Raw genomic sequence first — 6,238 nt, 5'->3', positions numbered from 1 at the left:
TATTTAAAAATCACGTTCACATAAAACGCGTCCAAAAAGTTTAATCAATACCGAATTATTAATCTTTAGAATTATTCTAATCAAAATTTAATTTAATTAAAATAATGGTTCCCAACGAAAATATTTAAAATTAATTATTTCATTTAATTTCATTAAATGGCTCCCACTTAAACCAATATTTTAATTTGGATAATTTAATTTTAAATATTTAAACTACCGCCCGGCCCCAGTCAAATAAAATAAAATAAATCCACCGTTAGGCATTTCATGCAATATTAAGTCTAAAGCCCAAACGAAGCAATTATGCACATATCGATGCATCGTGGGGTAGGCGAGTACCCAGCCTAACGACGTGCAGTGCCTTGTTGCCTCGCACCCACACGAGGGCGCAAGCTCATCGCGCAGGCACAAGCATCGCAGCAGCGCACAGGCCCAATGCCCGCGCCAACTGCCCATGCCTCGTTGCTGCTAGCAAGCCAAGGCCAGCGCTGCTGCCTTGCTTGCTCGCTGCTTCGTCTCTGAGCCAAGGCACTGTTGCTGCCTTGCTCGGTGCTTCGGCCAGCGCGCGCTGGCACGCCCAGCTCGCTTGTTGGCTGCCTCGCGTTACTGCGCCAATGCTACGGAGTGTAGCGCGCATGGGCTACACCCAGCCACACACGCCGCACACCCTATGTTCCGCGCCTTTGGCTCGTGCCATACGAGCCAATTAACCAAAAAATAATAATTTTTAATTTCATAGAACGTTATTTGCATGACGCTATTTTTCTTAAATTAACAAAATTAATCGTTTTATTTTTTGAAAAATAACAAAGTGAATGATTTAATTAATTTTTTCAACAATCCAATTTTGAGAAATTTATAAATATTAGCTAACAACATTCAAATTTAAAGAACGGTCAATATCAACGAAAATTTGAATATGTTTGATAATCCAATCAAAAATTTTAAATCGTTCTAAACATATAAATTTCAGATTTGTATCAAATTTGGTTTAAGTGATGATTAAAATTAATGAATCTAATCAAAATTTTAATCCTATAATTTTAAAAAGCTTCCACTTAATATGAAATTATATTCGTTTTCCCAATTAAACAAATTTTCAGATCTAAATTATTATTAAAATATATTTACGATCTAAAAATCACCAATTTAGGGAAAAATAAAATTAGGGTTTAAACATAACATTTATGGCCGAATAGTTTACCATAATTTTATAATATACCCTAGAACAGTAGGGAAAATTTTCAATTAATTTCAAGTAGTTTAGGTCGAGCAATTAATTAAAAAACTTTCCAAAATTGTTAATTTAATACATTAATTAACAAAAACACCCAAAACCTCGAACTTCGGGGCCTGTTTTTGCGATTTTGTTCTCATGATTTGATCTTAAAACACCGTTTTGAATCCGATTAAGGTCTGAAAAATTGAATTTCTCACAATTTTCGAATTCAGAACATATTCTACGATCTATCCAATAATCCCGAAATATTTCGTAAATTCATGAAAAAATTCAGAAAAATTCGACAGCACTAAAAACATATCAACATGCTAAAAAGTACTTAAATACATGTTGCTCATAATACAGTTAAATACATATTAACGCAGCGGAATAATCCCCAAAGCCAGGAATTGAAGCATGTATAAAGTACAGATTAAGCAAACTTACATTCGTAGCGTGTTTTCCCTAGTTCAACGAATCACGAACACGAACAAAGAACTTCAAATTTCGTTCCTCTACTTGGTTCACCGACACGTTCAAATCCGTCTTGAGATTCGTAGCTTAGACATCACTCAAGATATTTTAACTTTTAGGGAAGAACAGTATGAACGGAGGCAAAGAGAGAATTAGGGTTTCTCTTTGATTAGGTTAAACTGAACTTCGGGAATTAGTTTGTGTGTTGTGTTGGACTAGGAACAAAGCTTCAACCGGCCAGCTACACACGAACAAGCCCACAACAGCGCGCACAAGGCAACGGAGCCGTGGGCCTTGAGCTTCGCTGCTTGCTTGCTTCCAGCGCTGCTGTCCGCGCTCGCCTAGCCGTGGCCTTGGGCTTGCTCTCGCTGTTGGCGAGCTGCTGGCTGGTTGGGCCTTGCGTGCTTGGCTCGATGGGCCGGCAGCCTCGTCTTGCTAGTATCCGCGACCAACGCCTTACGGCTATTGTTAATCTTATAGTACTTGACGAATCAACTTCGTACGATACGATTATTCGTTTCGCCTAGCTTACGAATATTGGCGATACGATATACGATTCCGATTCAACGTCATACCGTATATTTATGTTTTTCCGAACAAATTCCCGAAAAGCTTATTTAATAAATTTCCGATTCATTTAATCCGATGATCTGTTATATGTCATTGGTGTGACCTTATTGGTTTAGTCCAGAGTAAGCTATGAGCCTAATATAGATTAGAACTCACTGGTCGAAAGCATTGCTCCAACTAGCTGTTCCGATCACTTGATCTCACTGAATTAATTGTTCGTAATTAATCTGAACCTTGGTATTAGACTAATGCACCTTGGGTGAAGGACATATTTCCTTCACTAAAGCCGTTCGCGGAAGAACCCGACCTGGTCACCCTGGCCCTGCAAGATGAAAACTTCGATCCAATTCTGCTAATCGCTCCATCACCCCAGGCTGCTACAGGAAAGGAAGGGAGTTGGTGCCAGAATATCAAATGGGTTAGCTCCAAAGGAATCAACTTTGAGATGACGATCAGACAAGAACCAGAACCTTTCGCCGATGAACTTGCAACCGGTCTAGAACCCCAGGGTCCAATCTGAGTCTTAAAGAAACCCGAAATAGCTATTACTTAGGCCAATTTATGTTGTTTTCAACAAATCTCGGATGATGCTTCCCGAGAAAACTTGTTAAACGTACTATTTATGCCCTTTCTTTTTAACAAGTGTGTTTCATATTTCTTTTCAATAAAATTAAACAAGGTTGTTAAATTCTCTACACTATCGGTCTAATTAAATCATAAACTTTGTGAATAAAATAGGGGCCCACTTTAGGCCCAACAAACGGGAACTCACTCAGTCAACCCGTAAACAACTTAAGACCAACAATTATAAACCAAACATACTTAGTACAAATGGGCGAACGGCGAAAGTAATAAATATAGACAAACGATTATTTTGAAGAAATAGGGTTCACGCAATCGCCCAAGCATCGACACATAATATGTCCAGATCTCGCCCATGTGAGCACTACTCACAAAATCGTCTTAAGTCCCAAATGCAGAATAAAATAACGAGTCATTAAGTATTTCACGCATCAGACACAAAAAATTCGCAAAGCATACTTTAAAATGGTTTAAAGAATCCTTAGTACACGACCATACTTTGCAAAATAAGTACACATCAAACAACACGATTCTGCGCGCAAAAGACCTCAAAGCGCTGGAATTTAGCAGCGCTAAAAAATTTCAGCGCTCAACATTTGTGCGCTGAAAATTTCCAGCGCTCGAGCTAAAGTGTCCGGAATTCTTTCTGCACTTTTACAGAAACATTCCGAACACTTGGGGGGTACATAATCGCATAATCTGTGCAGTTTTTTTGTGCAAACTTGAAAAAAAAAAATCTAAGGAATTCACAAAGGCAATTATTTTTTCATTCAGAATTATTTCTCTTGACCCTTATATAGAACTACGCACGACCTGATTCGAAACTAAGTTAATTAAAATCTTAGGGCGGATACGTAGGCAATCCAAAAGCGGATTCGGTCCAAATAATTTGCAAAAAAATACACAATGTTGCTAAAAAAAATACATACTCTTTATTGAATTGGAAAAACAAACACTCGCATCCCGAGTTCAAACGAAAATAAACACATTAACAAAAAAAAGGGACGTAAACTAAAGAAACAACGCAAATGAAAGGGGCACAAACCACCTCAAACTAAGCCTAGAGCATCTACTCTAAATCCTCAGGATCACCAAACAATGCCTTATGGAAGTCAGACGCCTCAGTACAATCCTTTATTGCTCCCACGTCGACCTCCATAGATGTTAAAGCCTCGCTCACCTTATCCACGCTTCCATCAACCACAGCCTAATAGGAATGGCTACAGAAATAGGCGCAGTAGCACCGGGGGCTTCAACAGTTAAGCTTGCAGAAGCAGAAGTCTTCCTGGTCCACGCCTGCTTTTTACCCTTCTCACAACGACGAACCTTACTTGGAACCAATTCATTTTTTACGGGCGCAGTAACATCGCGCCTAGTTAACCTGAGCCTAGGCCGACGATCAGCATAGGGATGCTCAGCTCTATGTTTCCTTTTTGTCTGCCTCCTCTGGGTTCTAGCACCGGCATCCCGAGACCTCAACACAGCTTCCCGATCATACTTGGGCCTATTCTGTGATTGTAATATTTCAGCAGGTTCAGCACTACGAACTTGGGCCCTCTCGGCAGCATCATCTGAACTCATCTAAACCTTGTAATTTTCAGATATAGCAATATTCCCCTTAGTAATAACATTCCAACGGGCCAAGCGGTCATAACCTTCCGCCCACCCCAAGAGACGCTGACGGGAGTAAGAACTGACACTAGGTGGAGTAGTATGCGCAAAAGGGAAGACCTGTCGATGACCGTATTGCCTCATAATGCGGTACGGAAACAAATAGGTGGGACGCACTAGCCCTGCAAGTAATGTAAAAATAGCGCGTCCCGTCCCACCTGTCATGGACTGTAGGCCCCACCACGGAATCACCAACTTGACAGAACAAAGGCCATGGGTAAGATACGAGGTCCACTTGGCCTCATTCTCTCCTTGGTGTAGATAATTCCTACTGCCAAGAGCCTGGGGACAATAGGTCCTAAGATCAGACGGAGCCTCTAAAATCCTAAGTTGTTCCACCAGCCAAATCAGAAAATTAAAACAGTAATCAGTTATCGAGGTTCGCAACAAAACCAATGGGAAAAAAGCGGACAAAAAAATTGCAGCGCCAGAAATTTGAGCGCTCCAAGTCCAAGCGCAGGAATTTTCCAGCGCTAAACATTAAAGCGCTGGAATTTTCCAGCGCTGTTACTGTTCGAAAAAAATTCATCGGCAGATAAAAAAAGGAAAAAAAAAATCGCAAACATGAACGATTTTTATCATAAACTGATTACCTGCAATAAAAAGGGGCTACCCCCGGCAGCCCCGCACTTCACATCCTTTATCAAAGTATCCGCCCAAAAATAGTCTCGGCAACCACCATAGGCATCATGGAGTACCGACTCTCCATCAAGCTGACAATCGTCATCAGTTTCGAGTCTCCAAAAATATTGTCATTGTTATGAAATAGGTAGCAGTTCAGCAGGCAAAAGCATAAGGCCCTACCACTATGTTTCTGTTCAGTTACATTGACGGTAGAGACCCTAAAATGATTAATGAGCACAGACAGGTCAACGGTATCCCCAACCAACATCTCATTGACCTTACTCTCAGATAAACCCAGGAACTCCCCCATCGTCTTTTTTCCCTTATCAGAAGTACTAGGGATTGCAGAAAACGAAGTGACAGGATGGCCTAAAATAGTAGCAAATTCCTCAGGAAGGGGAACAATTTCATTAGTACGGAAAACAAATACAAGGTGATCCGAATCCAAGAAACCCAGGGTAGCATCGAGGAAGCTAAAATCAATTTTTATTTGTTGTAAGCCTAGCAAAGCGTCTAAAGCGTATTCTTTTAACAGCATCTTATCAGTAGGGGAAAGCAAACGAAGCCATTTGCTGACAACTAGTTTCAAAGACATAGAGAGAACATGGGTCGACATGGCGGAAACAGAGAAAAGCAATCAGACAAGTGGGTTCGGGAAAACTTAAGCAATTGGACAAAGCATGCAAGGATGAAAGAATTATAAACGTCGCACCCTCTATTTATAGTCATGCCTAGCAAGAATCCGAGTTGAATCAAAACGGATATACGAATATGTAATTCCGCAGAAAAAGAATCCAGCTTGGAAAATTCCACCGCTGACAACTCAATTCAGCGCAAACTCCATCAGCCACACATATTTAGTTTCTCAAGCTTAATTAAGTTCCTACATTTATGTAAACTCTGTTACAAGACTACCTATTCGAGGACAACTAGGATTGTACTATTTTCATAAAATTTTTGTACTCGAGCTCGTTTCTAAATAAGAACTTTACCTTGGCTCAGATTCTGATAAGCATTGTTGACCCAAAAACTTAAAGCGCATCATTTTTTGTTATGTGCTTTCCGTTTTTTTAGGTGAGTCGGTATACCTGAAAAGGC

The sequence above is a fragment of the Spinacia oleracea genome, chromosome 4, assembly GCF_020520425.1.
Source record: "Spinacia oleracea cultivar Varoflay chromosome 4, BTI_SOV_V1, whole genome shotgun sequence".
Taxonomy (NCBI): domain Eukaryota; kingdom Viridiplantae; phylum Streptophyta; class Magnoliopsida; order Caryophyllales; family Amaranthaceae; genus Spinacia; species Spinacia oleracea.
Note: the sequence above shows the minus strand (reverse complement) of the source record.